Source organism: Scyliorhinus canicula, chromosome 13, assembly GCF_902713615.1.
Source record: "Scyliorhinus canicula chromosome 13, sScyCan1.1, whole genome shotgun sequence".
Taxonomy (NCBI): domain Eukaryota; kingdom Metazoa; phylum Chordata; class Chondrichthyes; order Carcharhiniformes; family Scyliorhinidae; genus Scyliorhinus; species Scyliorhinus canicula.
In genome coordinates, this window is record NC_052158.1 from 37180379 (window position 1) to 37200059 (window position 19681).

The window sequence follows — 19681 nt, forward strand, 5'->3', positions numbered from 1 at the left end:
AAATGTTTCAACTATGGAGGCTGATGGGCCTGGAGTTGTTTTCCTCAGAGAAGAGAAAAATGTGTGGGACCTGACTGGGGTTATTCATGAAGGTCGCATTTTCAACGTTGCCGCTTGCCGGAGGTGTGGTGATCCTCTGGTTTAATCACCAGCAGTCAGCTCTCCTCCTCAAATTTGAAAGCAGCATATGGTCATCTGGGATTATGGCGACTTTACCATTACCGTCCTTACAAAACAATGGTGTACATTACTAGGGTAGATAGGAAACAATTTGTCCCGGAATGGGGGTGGGGGGGGGGGGGGGGGGGTGGGGTGGGAATGCAGGGGGGAGGGGGGAGGGTCGGGAGGAATAGCCTGTTGTCATAGATTTAAACTCGGTGGCAGGAGATTTAGAAGGGGTTTCAGGAAAAACACTTTCACCCAGTGGGTGGTTGGAAACTGGAAATCACTGCCTGCAAAGATGGTACAGGGTGAAACCCTCACTACATTTAAGAAGAGTTTCGATGAGCTCTTGAAACGCATGCAAGACCTGCGGTCAAGTGGTGTACAATAGAATTCGAATATCTAGGCACTTGATGGCTGACGCACACACACGATGGACCGAAAGACCGTTTTCTGTGTTGTAAATCTCTATGACTTTGAAAGCTTTGGATCAACATGGTTTATATTTTGCATTTCCAATGAGAATATTTATAAACTGCTGCAGAAGAATTACGATTGCATTGTGCTTGTCGGCACATCGAGTCTGCACTCATACTTGGAAGCAGCACCCTATTTAAGTCCATGCCTCTACCCTATCCCCATAACCCTGTAACCCTCCGTAACCTTTGGATACTATGGGGCAATTTAGCATGGGATATCCATCTAACCTGTTGTGGACTGTGGGATAAAACTGGAGCATCCGAAGGAAACCCAAGCCGACAGGGGGAGAAGGTAGAATCTCCGCAGTCCCCAGACCCCGGAGTTGAACCCGGGTCCCTTTTAACCTGTGTCTCGCAGTTGATAGTTGGAGAAATTTAGCAGCGTTTTTGCGAGAAACTCGCTTTCAGCTTCCAGGCGGCAGGGATCATGATTCATCTTCCAGTGTAACATTTATTTGATGGCGCTCTATTTGACTTTCTATCGGCCATTGTTGAAGGACAACATGCAACTCACATTTCATTCTCTTTATATATTATACGGTCCGATACAATAGGGTGGAGGGAACGGGTAGATTGTAAAATGCAAGGACTCACTCAGCACAGTGAGAAAATATGAGGACCAGAATACACATAAAGATAGGTAAACAGACGTGGGCATATACACACTGACAGATCGGCAGGTCCAAACACAGTCACACAGACAGACGAAAAGACGGGCACTCATTCACACATAGACAGACACACCCATCTGGACATCCCCAAATGTCGATACAGAGACTCAGACAGATATATAGAGCGGAACATGTTTAAACATGGGTCGGGAAAATACGCACAGCGATACGCAGATGCATATCGACATGAAAAACAAAGCTGCCGCGTGTTCACCCTCTTATTCGAGTGATTCTTTGTCAAAGGAAGATTTTCGTCCAGAGTTATGAAATATCTCCTTAAAAGTCTGCCACAGCTCATAAGCATTCATACGAACAGAGCAGGAATAGAGCATTCGGTCCATGGAACATGTTCCTCCATTTCATATGATCATGACTGAGCAGTTACTATTAAAGTGTGCAATTCAGTCTGCCTCTCCTTCCGAACCATGAGGTTTGAAGGCTCCTTTATCAGTTTAATGGACCTGACATTTCTTTTTCCCCTTGTGACTTATGCGGCTTGGTAATGTGAAAAGTTGATCAAGTGCGTAAAGGCAGAGCTTTCACCTTTACGCTCTCATGACCCGAGACCTATAACATAGCTGCCTGCAGCCCGTCGTAGTCATGAGTTTCGCCTGAAGGCCCAAATTACCTTTATCAATTAGCAGACATTGGAATCAGTTGTCAGCAGAATGCTGATCGTTGAAATAATAAGGGATAAAATAAATAATTCTCCAAAGCCACTTGCAATCTGAGTGATTACCGTGTTTGAGGAAAAAAGCTTCTTCCCTGACCGGGAATCGAACCCGGGCCGCGGCGGTGAAAGCGCCGAATCCTAACCACTAGACCACCAGGGAGAAGGTATCCGTATTTATCAACGTTCATTCTCAAAATGCACATCTTGTGTCAATGGTCCTTTTATGGCTCTTAGTTTTGCGTGGTTTCTGAGTGTAAACCCATTTTTGAACTATTCTCGTTTATTATCTATGTACATGAATCTGTCATGTATTCAGCTAAATCTGACTTAATTCGCATAATTTTTGCTCGGCATATTCATTTCTCCCATATTTTTCAATCATTTCTCAAAAAACGTATGCACCATACAGGTTTACACAACTGTACTGAAAATTAAAAAAATATGATGTGGAGATGTCGGCTTTGAACTGGGGTGGACACAGTAAGAAGTCCAGGTTAAAGTCCAACTGGTTTATTTCGAATCACCAGTTTCCGTAGCGGAGCTCCTTCCTCAGATGACTGAAGAGGTAGGTTCCAGAAACACATATATAGACAAAATCAAATAGTGCAAGACTATACTTTAATGCGAGTCTTTGCAGGTAATTAAGTCCTTCAATGTCCAGATGGAGCGACTGGAGAGAGGGATAACAACAGGTTGAAGAGCTTTGAATTGTCTCAAGCCAGGATCGTTGGTAGGATTTTGCAAGCCCAGGCCAGATGGTAGCGGGTGAATGCAATACAACATGAATCCAAGATCCCGGTTGAGGCCCTACTCATGTGTACGGAACTTAACTATCAGTCTCTGCTCAGCGATTCTGCGTTGTCGCGAGTCCTGAAGGCCAACTTGGAGAATGCTTACCCGAAGAGTAGAGGGTGAATGCCCTTTAACTGCTGAAGTGTTCTCCGATTGGAAGGGAACATTCTGCTTTGCAATTGTCACGCGATGTTAGATCATCCATTATCACATCATTTGCATGGTCTCACCAATGTACCATGGGTCAGGATATCCTGTGCTGCAGCGTATGAGGTAGACAACGATGGCCGAGTTGCACAAGTATGTTCCTCGTACCTGCTGGGTGGTGTTTTCTTGTGTAATGGTGGTGTCCATGTCAATGATCTGGCACGTCACAGAGGTAGCCATGGCAGGGTTGTGTAGTGTCAATGTCGCTGTTTTCCTGAAGGCTGGTTAATTTGCTGAAAACAATGGTCTGTTTGAGGTTGTGCGTTGTTTGAAAGCAAGTAGTGGAGGGTGTGGGGATTGTCTTGGCAAGATGTTCGTCTTCATCGATGACGTGTTAAAGGCTGTGAAGAAGATGCGGTAGCTTCTCTGCTCCGGGGAAATACAGGACGATGTTGTGTCCGTATTCGTCTTCTGAGGAGGTCAGTGCGTTATTTTGCTGCGGCATGTTGGAACTGTCGATCAAGTACGTGTCGAGGTGACAAAAGTGACAAAGAATCGATTTAGGGTCTGAGTTAGTATTGACTCAGAAAACGGAACGCACTTTATAGGTGCTGTTTGCAAAGAATTTTGTAAAGTGTTGAATATCCAGTGGGAGCTACATTTCCCTTACCACGCACAGTCCTCAGCATAAGTGGAACGTACAAACCAGACCTTGAAAGAGCGATTATCAAAGTAGCACCAAGAATGAATGTCATGGCCTCAAGCCGTACCACTTCTCCTGTGCAGTATCAGTGCAACACAAAACAGAACCACGGCTTTGAGTCCTTTCGAAGTAATTACTGGCAGGCCCATATCCTTGCCAGGGACTACTGACTTATGAAAAGCCGATTGCTATTAGATGAGCGATGCATTACTTAAATATTGCCAGGATCTATCAAATGCCGAGGGTTCTGCTTTCTTACAGGTATCAGCAGTGTGGGGCGACCCTCTCGAAGGCGGGCACGACATTGAGCCAGACGTTGATGTCTACATGAAGAAATTGCAGAAAGTACCTTGGGGTTCAAGTGGGGGGACCCTTTCAGGTGCTACTCATAACCCCAGCGGCTGTGCAGGTCCAAGGAAAGAAGTCCTGGATCCATGCCTCACATGTTAAAAGAGATCATTATTTTTTAAAATTAATATCCGTAAAATGTTTGCCGCCATTTTGATTTTTGGTTGTCTTTTTAGCTTAACAGACCGAGGCTATCCCACCGAGGCTCACAAGGAGTTAACTGATAACACGTTTCTTTGTGTCTCCAACGTGTATGCCAATGAATTCAATGCTTTCAAATGTTGGGGATGTATCGCGATTCCCAACCACTTAGGGGAAGATATTACGGTTTTCTCTATTCCTTTTAGTTCTTCGAAGACAGCAGAATAGTACATTTATCAAAGCATCACCCCTTCTTTCCAAGCTCATGCGGGAGCCAATACAAGGAGGGGAACGAAATCTCGGGTTTACCTGAGAAAGAGGGGTCAGTTATGGCGGTCTGCAGATTACCTGCTGACTACTTTTTCAGGGGGTATCAATCCATTACGACAGGGACCAGAATCCTCCCCAGACAAACCCCCCACCACCTTCAATCAGTATGTTTGACAAGTTATCACAATAGGAGGCGGGAAAGTGGGTGCAGTAATTGCACCCACTTGTTTTTCATGCAAGTAGGACTTACAGATATACTCCAACGTTAATAGAGGTCGCTCTAAATTACATCCTATTGTCAGGCCTACACAATTCTACCGGCAGTGGGAGTTTCTCAGGTCGCTGGTACCCAGAAGGTGCTGCTTGACTTCTCATAATGGTGCTTCCATTGTTTGTAACCAGAGGGCCTTTCCTTGCCTTCCACGTTTTCGGTAAGATTATGTTGTCTGGGATATGTGATACTCGCTTTTCGTCATTTCCCTTGTTTATTGGAGGTAACAGGGGAAATAAGTAAACGTGCCAGTACTACACGTGATATATTTCTTGTTCATTCCTTTTTATTGTGATGCCAAAGTAGCCAGAGAGTTTAATAAGATGATAATCATCATCCAAAAGGTAGCTAATGATACCCCCATAGCCCTGTTCAAGATTTCCGCTGAAATGCTTGCTATCCATACTGTGGCCTTGCAAAATTGAATGGCTCTCGATTATATTCTCTGATGGGATCAGACTGTTGTATTTATATTCTAGCTAAATCCAGAGAGATTACTGATTTAGGCAAAACACGTCCAGAAGGCGGTTGAAAAACTCATGCATTTCGAGTCAAGCACCCTTTGAGTAATTTGGGAGGATTTAAAATTATATGCCAGGAGGGTAGGAACCAGAGTGCTAGCTTAGAGGCATATAACTAAAGGGGAATTACTGAACAAAAATAAGAGGACACCATCACCCTGTCTGTTCAAACTCCATGGTTTGAACTGCGTTTGTTTCAACGCCAGAAGTATAGCAGCTAAGGCAGATGAACTTAGAACGTGGAATTATGATGTTGTGGCTATCGCAGAAACATAGTTAAAGGAAGGGCAGCATTGGCACCTGAACGTTGGAGGATACAGATGCTTCAGGAGAGATGGGGGTGTTAAAGTGGTGAGGGAGTAGCATTACTTGTTAAGGAGAATATTGTAGCCGTACTGCGGGAGGACACCTCGGAGGGCTCATACAATGAGGCAATCTGGGTAGAGCTTCAGAACAGGAAGGGGGCAATCATAATGATAGGCGTTTATTACAGGCCCCCCAACTGCCAGCGAGAGATAGAGGAGCAGATAGGTAGAGATATTTTGGATAGGTGCAAAAGTAAAAGTGTTGTTGTGGTAGGAGATTGTAATTTCCCTTATATTAAGAACATAAGAACATAAGAACTAGGAGCAGGAGTAGGCCATCTGGCCCCTCGAGCCTGCTCCGCCATTCAATTAGATCATGGCTGATCTTTTGTGGACTCAGCTCCACTTTCCGGCCCGAACACCATAACCCTTAATCCCTTTATTCTTCAAAAAACTATCTATCTTTACCTTAAAAACATGCAATGAAGGAGCCTCAACTGCTTCACTGGGCAAGGAATTCCATAGATTCACAACCCTTTGGGTGAAGAAGTTCCTCCTAAACTCAGTTCTAAATCTACTTCCCCTTATTTTGAGGCTATGCCCCCTAGTTCTGCTGTCACCCGCCAGTGGAAACAACCTGCCCGCATCTATCCTATCTATTCCCTTCATAATTTTAAATGTTTCTATAAGATCCCCCCTCATCCTTCTAAATTCCAACGAGTACAGTCCCAGTCTACTCAACCTCTCCTCATAATCCAACCCCTTCAGCTCTGGGATTAACCTAGTGAATCTCCTCTGCACACCCTCCAGCGTCAGTACGTCCTTTCTCAAGTAAGGAGACCAAAACTGAACACAATACTCCAGGTGTGGCCGCACTAACACCTTATACAATTGCAACATAACCTCCCTAGTCTTAAACTCCATCCCTCTAGCAATGAAGGACAACATTCCATTTGCCTTCTTAATCACCTGTTGCACTTGTAAACCAACCTTCTGTGACTCATGCACTAGCACACCCAAGTCTCTCTGAACAGCGGCATGCTTTAATATTTTATCGTTTAAATAATAATCCCGTTTGCTGTTATTCCTACCAAAATGGATAACCTCACATTTGTCAACATTGTATTCCATCTGCCAGACCCGAGCCCATTCACTTAACCTATCCAAATCCCTCTGCAGACTTCCAGTATCCTCTGCACTTTTCGCTTTACCACTCATCTTAGTGTCATCTGCAAACTTGGACACATTGCCCTTGGTCCCCAACTCCAAATCATCAATGTAAATTGTGAACAATTGTGGGCCCAACACGGATCCCTGAGGGACACCACTAGCTACTGATTGCCAACCAGAGAAACACCCATTTATCCCAACTCTTTGCTTTCTATTAATTAACCAATCCTCTATCCATGCTACTACTTTACCCTTAATGCCATGCATCTTTATCTTATGCAGCAACCTTTTGTGTGGCACCTTGTCAAAGGCTTTCTGGAAATCCAGATATACCACATCCATCGGCTCCCCGTTATCTACTGCACTGGTAATGTCCTAATATTGACTGGGACTCACTTAGTACTCGGGGCTTGGATAGGGTTGTATTTGTAAGGTGTATCCAGCAAGGCTTTTTGATGCAATATGTAGATAATCCAACTCGGCAGGGGCAGTAATGGACCTGGTATTGGGGAATGACAGGGAGTTGAGATTTCTGTTGGGGAACAGTTTGGGAGTCGTGACTACAATTCCGTAAGTTTTCGGCTACCTTTGGATAAGGTACCCCTGGTGTTAAGCTGCTAAACTGGGGAAAGGCAAATTATGATAACATTAAACAGGAATTTATGGGAGTCTTTCAAGCGACAGTTGGTTAGGATTCAGGAAAGTCACGTTACTGAGAGAACGAAGGATAAATATGGGAAGTTTAGGGAGTCTTTGATAATGAGGGATATGGTGAACCTCGGCAAAAATACAAATGAAACTTGTGAACGGTCTAGAAGGGGAGGGACAGTCGAAACCCTTGAGGAGTATAACAAAAGCTGGAAGGTACTGAAGCGGGAACGTCGGTGGGCTAATAGGGGTCATGAAAAGTCTTTGACAAGTAGGATTAAGGTGGATCTCAAAGCGTTTTATTCACATGTAAAAACCAAGAGGGTGGCCAGGGAAGGGATTGCACACCATTAAGGACAGAGGGGGAATCCATGTGTTGAGCCAGAGGAAATGGCCGAGGTACTAAGTGAGTACTTTGCATCAGTGTTCACCAAAGAAAAGGACAAAGTGGAAGATCATTCTCGGATAGGGTGTCTGGACAATCTTGGTCATGCTGAATCGAAACGGAGGATGTATTGGGTATTTTAAAAGATATTAAGGTGGATAGGTCTCCTGCAAAGGGATGGTATTTACCCCAGAATACTGAGGGAAGCAATGGAGGAAATTGCTGAGGCCTCGATTGACATCCTTGTATCCTCATTAGCTAGTGAGATCCCAGGGGACTGAAAAATAGCTAATCTGGTACTGCTGTTTAAGAAAAGTAGCAGGGATGATCCTGGAAACTATGGGCCACCAGCCAGCTTCGCGACAGTAGGCTGTAAATTATTGGAGAGAATTCTCAAGGACAGGATTTATACCGATTTGGAAACAAATGGATTCATTAGCGAAATGACAGCATGGTTTTGTCAATGAGACGTCTTGCCTCCAGCTTGATGGTGTTTTTTGAGGATGTGACAAAGATGATTGATGAGGGGACACTGATGAATGTTGTTTAAATGGACTTCAATAAATACTTTGATAAGGTGCCTCATGGCAGACTGGCACAAAAGGTGAACCACACGGGATTAGAGATGAGGTGGTAAGATGGATACAGAACTAAATCGGTCACAGAAGGCAAAGAGTAGCAGTTGAAGGGTGTTTATCTGAATGGAATATTGTGACTCGTGGTGGTCCAAAGGTATCTCTGCTGGGGCCTCTGTTGTTTGTAGTATTTATAAACGATTTGAAGGAAAATGTAGCTGGTCTGATTAATACGTTCATCGATGACACTAAGAGGTGGAGTGGCAGAAAATGTTGAGGAGTGACAGAGGATACAGCACATAATAATCGATAAATTGGATACATACGCAGAGAAATGGCAAATGGAGTTCAATCCGGACAGATGTGCGGAAATGCATTTTGGTAGGTCTATCATAAAGGGCAAATATACCGTAAATGGCAAAACTCTTAGAAATATGAAAAGTCAGAGAGACCTGGGTGTACAGGTCCATAAACCTTTGAAAGTGGCAACTCAGGTGGACAAAGTTTTCAAGAAAGCATATGGAATGTTTGCCTTCATTGGACGGGGCACCGAGTATAAAAACTGGCAAGTCATGCTTTAGTTGTATAGAACCTGTGGTAAGGCCGCACATGCAATTCTGCAAACAATTCTGGTCGCCCCACTACCAGGAAGCTTTGATGACGGTACAGAGCAGGTATACCAGGATTCTGCCTGGTCTGGAGGGTGGTAGCTATGCGGAAAGGCTGAATAGACTCGGTCTGTTTTCATGAGAAAGGTGAAGGTTGAGGGGTGAACTGATAGAGGGCTGCAAGGTTATGAAGGACATGGATAGAGTGGATGGGCAGGCACTCTTTCCCAGGGTGGAGGGGTCAGTCACCAGAGATCATAGGTTTAAGGTTCCGGGGCAAAGTGTAGAGGAGATGTGCAAGGCAAGTTCTTTACACAGAGGGTGCTGAGTGTCCAGAATCCCCAGCCAGGGCATTTTGTGGGAGCAGATACATTGATGGTGTTCAAAAGACATCTCGACAAATACATGGATAACATGGTTGTAGAGGGACACGGCACTAGGAAGTGCTGAGGGTTTTGGCCAAGGATGGTATCATTTTTGTTTTATAAATTTAGAGTACCCAACTCATTTTCGTCCAATTAAGGGGCAATTTAGCGTGGCCAATCCACCTACCCTGCACATCTTTGGGTTGTGGGTGTGAAACCCGCACAAACATGGGGAGAATGTACAAACTCTACAAGGACAGTGACCCAGAGCCAGGATCGAACCTGGGACCTCGGCGCAGTGCGGCAGCAGTGCTAACCACCAAGGGTAGTATCATGACCGGTACAGGCTTGGAGGACCGAAGGGCTTGTTCCTGTGCTGTATAGTCCTTTGTTCTTTGTTCTTTTAGCTTCTATTTCTTTACTTATTTTTTCTTTTCGTATTACTTTAATTTATTCATTCCATTTTGATCGAATAAACAAAAGGGGGAATGATAGAATATTGATTTATTGATTCATTGATTTCGTGAATTTTTGTAGGAACTGATTGAAAGCATCGCTACGTGCATAGTGGAATTATTCAAACGCCATGATTTTGAAAAGATAATCAGTGTTTCAGGTAATGAATCAGCAATTGAACTTTAGGATCTTGGCTGTCGAAACTCAGACATTGTTTCAACGAATCTTTCATAGAATGAACAGACCATTATATTTAATTGCATTTAGTAACAAGAATGTATCAAGAAATTAGTTACAGCAAGGTCTATGGTGTGCAGTAGCGTGAGAAATCCATTCTCATGATATGGCGCATGTAGGCACTGAATGTTTCCTGATGGATACCAGTCATCTTAAGTAATAGCCAATGTTTGATTAATAAATCGTCCTCTAAGTAACAGACATCTATTTGAACAAATCAGGAGTCTCAAGTGAGCATTAGAATCCTATGGAATTGAATGAGGGATTAGACCTTTCTATAACGATTCCCTTAAAGTAAGAACTCGTGGCCGACGTCGGTCTCTTGTGTTCCTGCCTTCCCGAATTCGTGAATTATCCTGTTCGTTTATTTGAAAAGTGATTTATTTATCCTTTTCTGACTTATAGTTTCCTTTGCCATGTATTTGACCAACTCGTGTATTGTTTGATATTTAGTTGATAAGTTTTGATTTCGTTCATATGCAAAATGAGCAATAAGTTGTATTTTCGATACCGACGAGCAACCAGACAATCGACCTCTTAGAAAATAAAATAAGAGTTCCTACAGAGACGTTGATGAAAGCCTTCTGAAAGTCTAAATAAACCACATCAGCCCGTTCTGCCTGGTGAACTCTACTAGTTACATCTTCAAAGAATTCTAGCAGATTTGTCAAGCATGATTTTCTTTTTGTAACACTTGCTTAACAGATAAATGCAGAAAATACAAATTAGCCTAATCAATGTCGTATTTCTACTACGCAAAGTGCAAATATGAATTACTAATCCAGCTATTATTCCTTACAGTTTCAACACATCTTGGCTTCTTCTCAAATGGAATAAGACGTAAACAAAGATAAGCGGGAAGGCAGGAATAATAGCGAACAGGAAGTGCCGTGTTAGTCAGAATTATAGAAAATAGAATTAGCAATGAACCACATAAATACTTGATGACCCACCTGAATAAGGAAGAGAAAACATAATCTTGAACTAATCACAACATAAATTGAAGCCACTCTGACATTAGTGTTATTTCCAGATCTGGGTCAATAGAATCAATGAACAATGTAAATATGCGACTGGAGTGGGCGCGAACAGATGGTTTATGAAAAACTTCCAACCGAACTGATTAATGACTGTAAAACTAAACTGAAACCAATGCAATGTAAGTTATAACTAACTCCAGGCAATATGTACAATCAGAATTGTGCATTCCATATTTGGTCGGAAGGCTGTGAAGTACCTAAATGCAAGATAAGAGTCTCCCACTCGAGGTTATTTGAAATGTATAAGAACACGGCAGGAGGCCGAGGACATCAGGTCTCAATACAATTCGCCAAGTCGAACCCGTAGTTTAGCTGGTTACCAATTCCATGAAGGTACCGGATGATATCGACCAGTAATTCTATTCTAACATATTCGTTCCATACACTTTGTATGCCGTGAACCTGCCACTGCACAACGTCGCGATGAAGAATCTGATACATCTGTTGCCTGGAAATTATATAGCCATTCCAGAGATTCAACATCCCTCTTTTCATCGGAATCTGAGTGGAAATTGAATGTTCGATCAGACAATTCCATAGCAAAGGGACAACGAAATAGAAATTGAAAAACGAAAAGTGGATTAATAAACTCTGACACGCGAGGGCGCTGCCGTTTTAAGCAATACGTGGAACGTATCAGTGCTTCAAGTAACGAAGATTCATTCCATCGCGTTTCGGTGCTGCAGAGAATTCGCATTCAGGCAGATTCTAGTCTAGATTACTGCGCCTATAACGCAGAGCACAAACAGTTATCGAGGCGCGGGGTTGATTCTCCAACATGTTGCAGCAAAGTCGTAAAAAGAGCTTGTTTCAAAACAGTGATTTTTTTTTAGTTGCGAGGCATATTAGGACACTTTAGAAATCCTGACTCAGAAGTTAACGTACATGCGGAATGTGTCCAGGATTTCATGCTCAATCTATTTCCAACAATTTCGGAATATTGCTTTTTGACTCATTGCAGTGGCAGTCTCCAAATGGAGAGAGAAGTCAGTATTTTATCGGAAATTGCTTTGAGAAAAAGTAGGCGGTAATGGGTAAAGTGACAAATATAATAAAGTCACAAGCACTTTCTCTCTTTAGGAACTTCGACTCCAAAATGTTGTGATCTAAACTAAAGCTGCAGTATAGACTTTTTTGCCCAGCATTGATTTTAGTTTTGAGCTACAATGGTACAATTATTTTAAACTGGATTGCAGAAACTCACGAATAATTTCTCCTGTGTCATGGATGTTTACAGCATGGACAGAGGCCCTTTGGCCTAGCATGTCCATGCCGCCCAGTTTCTACTGTGTTCGCTTTCTAGAATACTGCGAAATTCGAGCAAAATAAATCTCTAACTTTGAGGCCTTCATCTCTGTCAGACGTCACCTGCATTTAGCTAACGTATGTTTTTTTCTGGTCGGGAGGTCTGTTGTATTCCAGTTATACATTTTGTCGATTGATTGGTTCAAAATCCTGTCAAGTTCCCGTCCGAAAAACGGCGTCAGTTCTCTCGTTTCAAAGTTCTGCTGCATCACTTTCGGACGAGTGTTAGCTGGGAGGTCAGCAAACAATCATCTTATAAGAGATTCTGTGACTCACGGTCAAAAGGACCGGTAGGCATAGAGACATGGAATGGTCACAATACAGAGGGAACTCATTCGGATCTCAGTATTGGCTTCAGTTCCAGGGCAATGTAACAAGTGAATAAATTAAACGTGTGACTGTGGAAGGTGTGAATGGTATGGTTTTATGAACAAATTGCTGAACTTAAAACAAATACAGAATGAGACTGAAACAGAAAATTGGCAGGTAATGTATAACCAACTCCAGGCAGTATCTACAATCAGAATTGTGGATTCATGATCAGTCGGAAGGCTGTGAAAGGCCTAAATGAATGATGAGCGTCTCCTCCTCGAGGATACTTTTAAATTCATGAGAGGACTGCAGGAGGACCGGGAGATGGTCGTTGAGAGCCACATCACCTATCAATAGAATCCACAACGATGAAGGTGTGAAGTTTACGTTTGACCCCCAGCATTAATTCTATTCCAGTATACCGCGTTTCCACCGCATTCTATCCGAAGAAACCGTCACTGTCCTACGTTGCAATGGAAATTCTGGTGCTCTGACTGCTTTTGCCCAGTGAATGATAACAGACCTGCAAGAGTTTCTTTCGCCCTCTTTTAATTAGAACTGGACATCCAACCGCAAAGAAACACTTGCGTTCTACTCAGTGCAACTGGGTGAATAAAAAAGATAAACTATGGTCAGATCAAAATAAAATCGTGGGACTGTCAGCCCTGTTCAACTGCATGTGCTGTCAGGGAAGATTACACGTGATGATATGTTAGAGCCCCCGGCAAAAGATCACACCCGCGAGCTAACCGCTCAAGTTGGGGTTGAGTGAACTGCTGAATTAGGATAAATTCACAGTTGATGAAGGTGTGTTCATTTACTCCTTGTGTGTTACGTTAAAAACTTTCTGCTGTTTCTTTTTTCTTCTCAAACTTAACACCGATAGATGAATTCTACATTCTGCAAAGCAGGGAGAAAAAAGTCAAAACAAAACCAAAAGGCTGTTTTGCTTGCAAGGATCTTCGACAACCTGCCGTCTCCTTGCAACCCAATGAAAAGTCATTTTACAAAATTAATAATAAATAAAATCTTGCAGAATCTCAGCACACAGGAAATCACAGCCTGTGATCTCCATATTTCAGATTTGCAGCTTCCGCAATATTTCGTTTTTTATTCATCATTATGAGCTTCTGCCGTTCAGAATGTATATCAATTCGTTGTCATTTTATTCCAATGAGCCATTCTTTCGCATTGCAGGAGCAAAAAGAGAAACTGAGTTGAAATATCTTTGTCTCTGCTGGAAATGAGCTGGAAAAATATTTCCATGACTTTGATTTCGAAATTGAGTAGTAGCATTCAATTTACAATGGGCCGAAGGGCCTCTTGCTGTAATGTAAAGCTCTAAAAGCAAATGAATGCTGCTGGAACAATAATATTTGTTGTTTTGACTTAGTTCATTGTATGTAATTCTGATCATTCCCTTCATCCATCATGTAAACAGACAGAGGGGAGATGTCCGGGCAGATGTCAAGTATGGCATACTCCATTTATGAAGATAAACTGGGAACCATCGAACTGATGGAGCTGAAACAGGGAGGTTTGGAGGTGAACCACCGGAGGTTTTACACAAGGCGCGGCATATGGAGTTTGCAGGGAAGAATTCACTCTGGCGGGTTTGTGAAAAACTGAAGGTCCCGCATTTAATCTCCTTAGGAACAGAATAAAAGAGATCGGGCAGGCGTTTTTTTTTACCTCAGATCTGATTTGACCTGGTACGGTCAATCTGTAAACAAGTAAGATGTTAATGCCATAAATAATTTTCGAAGGTAATGTGGAGTGGCCATGCTAAATTGCCCGTTCATGTCCAAAGATATGCAGGTAGGTGGGAAATATCCTTCTGCATGTGTGTTGGTGAGTTCCAAGGCGATGGTAAATGAAGCAAAATCGATACGAGGAAAAAGTATTTCGCGCGGCTGGTTTTCGGGGTGCGGTTATTTTCTATTGTTTCATGGAGCTTGGGTGTCACTTGCTTTACCTGCATTTTTATTATACAAATTATATTACACGAATATATAAATAAAGAGCGGGAATAAGGTCACTGGGCCCCTCGATCCTGCTTCTCCAATCGTAAGATTATGTCTGATCTGCTTGAAACTGGAGCTCCGCATTCCTGCCTCACATGATAAAATTTAATTCCCTTGTGAATCAATAATGTAGCTGTCAAACATAAACATATTCAAAGATTGTGATTTCTTTTCCTCCTCTGCCTTAAATGAGTGAGCCCTCATTTTAAAATCGTGACGCGGAATACTCGATTCTCCGAAAAGAGGAAACATCCTCTCCATATCCAACCTTTTAAGAACCCACTGGTTCTTAAAGGTTGCGATCAAGCCACCTTTGAACATTTAAAACTCCAATGCATACGAACCTAACCTTTCCAACCATCCTTCGTAAGACAACCTGCCTATTGCAGGACTTCGTAAGCCATCACTGAGCTCCTTTAACACATTTACATTCGTCCTTAATTAAAGAGACTAACAGTGTACACCGTACTCCGAATTTGGTGTCACCAATGACTGAAACGTGATTTACTAGTTTTATAATCAATCCCTTCACAATAAATGATAACATTCATTCGTTTTTCTCAGTACCTGCTGTATCTTTATAACAGCCTTTTATGATTCGTGCACCGGGACTCAGCAATCTTCTGAATACCAGGGCTCTGAAATCTCTCATCACCTGAATAACACGCTTCCTTTTTATTCTTCGTGCCAACGTTGACAATTTGTAACTGTCCATATTATACTCTATTTGCCAGAACTTTGCCCACTCGCATCGTCTATCTGTGCCATTTTGAAGCTTCCATGCGTTCTCTTCACAATATAGCAATCATTCTTTCAGTGGCTTAATCTAAGTCATTTGGAAAAGGTTGAATCCCCTACACTGAACCTTGAGGCATACTGAATGTCACATACTGTCAACTGGAGGAAAATATCTTCACTAACCTCTGCTTCGTCTTAGCGAGTTCGTCTTAATTTCAATCATAGGTTGATGATGAGCCACCATCTTAAATCGACCGTCCATCTTTTGTTGGTACACCCACAGTGCTGTTAGCAAAGAATGTCCAGGGTTTTGACCCAGCAGCAGTGGAGGGAAGGAGATAGATTTCCCGATCAGGAGATTGTTGTAATTTGGAGGGTAGTGACACAAGTAAGCTGACATTAACACTGCAATGAAGTTACTGTGATTCTGAGAGACGAAATTGCTCTTCATTTCAATCTTAAATTGGAGCCCTTTTATTCTGAGACAATGCCCTCAGTGCCCTTGTTGCTTCAGGAATGCAATGCCCTAAAGTCTGAGGGGGCAAGTTCAACGGAAGCTTTCAAGTGCTGTAAATTAAAGGAAAAATTGCGCAACATTGTGGGGAGCAGACAGCCGGACGAAAACTCATTATAAGATCCGGCGCTGACACGATGGGTAACTACTCTCCGTCTGCACCGCAAAGTTCTGTGATTCAAGGGAAACTGATCATTATTTTCAAGAGAGGACGCATTATTAAAGCTCGACAGAATTCCCAGTGCCACGGATGTCGAAGAATTTCAGTATCGTTTGATCACTGACCGTTGTAGGTTGAACGAAGACCACGAAAAAATATTGGCGAAGAAAGTAAAGGTTTGCAGTTTCTTAGTTCTGGTTTTCTACCTTTCTAATGGTACACAAGCACACGGAAAATCATTATAAACATCTTAAAATTATTATAAACTCCCCGTCGGGGAATTGAACCCCGGTCTCCCGCGTGACAGGCGGGGATACTAACCACTATACTAACGAGGAAGTGATGCAGCTCTATGATGCATACATGCTCCACTTGCTATGGTAATGTCAGAACAGGAACTAACCTGTGGTGACAACTGTATTCTTTGAAGACACACGATATTATCTCTGTTGCGGGCACGAGTTTAAGTGAGGCACGCAGCGGAACCAACACACAGACTAAGACATGTGGAGGAGCAGTGAGAAGCTCAGAGGCACGCAGTAATACACTGAGGAACTTGCCGTTCACAGCTCCGTCAAATCTGTTCATTTTGGATCAAAGACGGGATGTCAAGGAATGTTTTATTTTCTCAAAAGCATTGAAAAACCAATGGCAGCGGACAGCGGAGAAGTGTGTTTTTAGTTCCTCACATTTGGAGTGCCAGATTTAAAGTTGAAGATTCAGCAAACAACAAAGTACCATCCTCAGAATCACGTATACATATTGAAACTTTCTTTCTGTAACTATTACCACCCAGTTAATTGTTCAATACAGATTCCGCAATTGTCAACAGTTGTTATTTTTTTTTAATGCTCACCCAGCTAAAACCTGACTCATTAGTGGCTCTGTTACTCAATGGAAGAAAGAATCAGGGGCGGGATTTGGTGCTTTGTTCCTTGCTGTTTTAGTGTACGTTAATGGCCTCGATGTCAATGTGGAGGGCATGATCAGTCAGTTGGCAGATTACACGAAAATTGGTGGACTGGTAAAGGGTGAGATGGGAAACCTGAGATTACAGGATGACATGGACGGACAGGTCAGCTCTGCCAAATAGTGGTAAATCGAACTTGACCCTGAAAAGTACGAGCTGATGTATTTTGTGAAGACTAAGAAGAAAAGGGAATACACAATGAACGGTGGTACGTTGGAAGTGCAGAGGACCAAAATTACTTTGGGGTGCATGTCAAAGATCGCAGAAGGCAGCAGGGTAGATGGATAGGGTGGTTAAGGTGGCACATGGAGTACGAACCTTTATTAGCCGAGGTATAGAATATAAGAGCAGAGAGGTTATGCTGGAGCTGTTTGAAATGTTCGTTATGCCACAGAGTACTCTGTGCAATTCCAGCCGCCACATTATAAGAAGCATGCAATTGCACTTGAAAGAGTGCAGAGCATATTCACCAGAATGTTGCCAGGGTCAGAGTGTTTCATCTATGAAGGCTGATGGACCTGGCGTTTTATTCCTCAGAGCAGAGAAAACTGAGTGGCAGACATGATTTGTGTTACTCATGAAGGCCACATGCTCAGTTTTGCGCCTCGCCTGAGGTGTGGTGATCCTCAGGTTAAATTACCACCAGTCAGCTCTCCCCCTCAAGATGGACTTTAACCTGGTGTTGTAAGACTTATTACTCAAAATGGAAAGCAGCCTATGGTTATCGGGGTCTATGACGACTTTACCTTTACCTGACCATACATAACTTTGCTGTACACAGGTAGGTAGGAAAAATCTTTTCCCGTAGTAAAGAGGTCAATAGCCAGGCGCATAGACTTACGTTCAGTGGCAGGAGTTATGGAAGGGATTTCAGGAAAAAACACTTTCACCCAGTGGGTAGTGGAAATCTGGAACTCACTTCCTGCAAATCTAGTACGAGCAGAAACACAGGGCGCGATTCTCCCGAGTTACGAAAAATCGGGAAGCTGGCATCAAAAACGGGCGCATTTGACGCCAGCCTCTGCCCCCCCGACCGGGAACCGATTCATCTCCCCGGTCGAGGCTAGCATCGCGCGGCCGTGAACTCCGGCATCGCGGGCTTAACGAATTTCGTTAAGCCCGCTAGCCAAAGTTAGCGATGGCTGACGCGTCAGATGACGTCAGCCACGCATGCGCAGATTGGACGACTCCAACCCACGTATGCGCGGATGACATCATCACGCATATGCGTGAAACCCGCGCATGCGCGGGACGGTATGCCCCTCAGCTGCCCCGCGAATGGATCCAGCGGGGCGGCGGAGGGAGAAAGAGTGCGCGGGTTAAGTACCCGCTGCCCACGATCGGTGCCCACCGATCGCGGGCCCATGGCACCCTTGGCACTGCCGTGGTACGGCCGTGCCAATCGGTGCAATGGTTCCCCAGATCGGGACTTTACGGCCGTTTTTACGAACGATCAGGCCAGGTGTGTTGTACGTTCATAAAAACGGCCGTAAAGGCCTTGGAAATCGGCCCATCGGCCAGGGGTGTATCGCTGCTCGCCGTAAAAAAACAGCGAGCAGCGATTCGTGTCGGGGAGCGGGCGTGGGGGGGGGGGGAGAATAGCGGGAGGGCGTCGGACCAGCGTGTCCGTAAAAATTTACGCCCCCTGCTATTCTCCGATTTTTTGTATGTCCGGAGAATTGCGCCCACAACATTTAAGACGCATTTCGCTGAGATCTTGTGACACATGCAAAACCTGGGGCCAAGTAGTGGAAAATGGGATTGGAATATATAGGCACTTGATAGGTGGCGCAGACACGATGCACAGAAGGATCTCTTGGAGTTGTAAATCTCTATGACTATAAAAGCTCTGGAAGCAACATGGTTTATAGTCTGTGTTTCCAATGAGATTATTTATAAACTGCTGCAGAAGAGTTAACATTGCATGGCACTTGTTGGCCATTTTATCATAGAATCATGGAATTTACATGCAGAGGGAGGCAAATCGGCCCATCACGTCAACGCAGTCCCTTGGAAAAAACAGCATGCTTAAGCCCACGCCCCCAATCTATCTCCATAACCCAGTAAACCTATCTAACCTTTTGGACACTAAGGGGAAATTTTGCCATTGCAAATCCACCTAACCTGCACATATTTGGACAGTGGGAGAAAACATGAGTACCGGGAGAAAACCCACTCACACACTGGGAGAAAGTGCAAGCTCCACACAATAATCCAAGGCCGGAATTGTTCCCGAGTTGCTTTCAAATTTGAATTTGAATGTCGCCTATTCATATTCCTTGGGAACAGAATAAAAGAGACTGGGCAGGCATTTTTTTTCTTACCTCATGCCCAAAGATATGCAGGTTAGGTGGGGTTACGGGGAGCGGGGATAGGGCGGATGAGTGGGCCTATGTGCAGCTGCTCATTGTAGATTGGGTGCACACTCAATGGGCCGAATGGCCTTCTTCTGCACTGTCGAGATTATATGGACACATACACAGGAATGTGGAGTTAAACAATGACAGAATATGTTGGATACATTCAGCGATTCAGGCCTCAGACCAGATGTCAATGATAGAGACATGGAGAAAGAAAGAGGAGGGAGAAATAGAGAGACAGAGAGAGGGAGAAAGCGATAAACGGAAAGAGAAGAATGAAAGTTGTATCTCACGATTGATTTTGGGTGTATATCCAACAGATCCTTCGTGA

General features: G+C 43.6%; 1 long non-coding RNA gene and 2 other non-coding genes across 3 annotated transcripts; 1 reads left to right on the forward strand and 2 right to left on the reverse strand.

Moving 5' to 3' along the window:
- Window positions 1–2073: 2073 nt before the first annotated feature.
- Window positions 2074–2145, reverse strand: trnae-uuc. The gene has a single exon. It is a non-coding gene; the product is annotated as a tRNA-Glu (tRNA).
- Window positions 2146–3265: 1120 nt separating this feature from the next.
- On the forward strand, window positions 3266–13926 carry LOC119975938. The gene is made up of 3 exons (XR_005462835.1): window positions 3266–3403; window positions 9772–9850; window positions 10729–13926. It is a non-coding gene; the product is annotated as an uncharacterized LOC119975938 (long non-coding RNA).
- Window positions 13927–16286: 2360 nt separating this feature from the next.
- trnad-guc lies at window positions 16287–16358 on the reverse strand. The gene has a single exon. It is a non-coding gene; the product is annotated as a tRNA-Asp (tRNA).
- Window positions 16359–19681: the final 3323 nt, after the last annotated feature.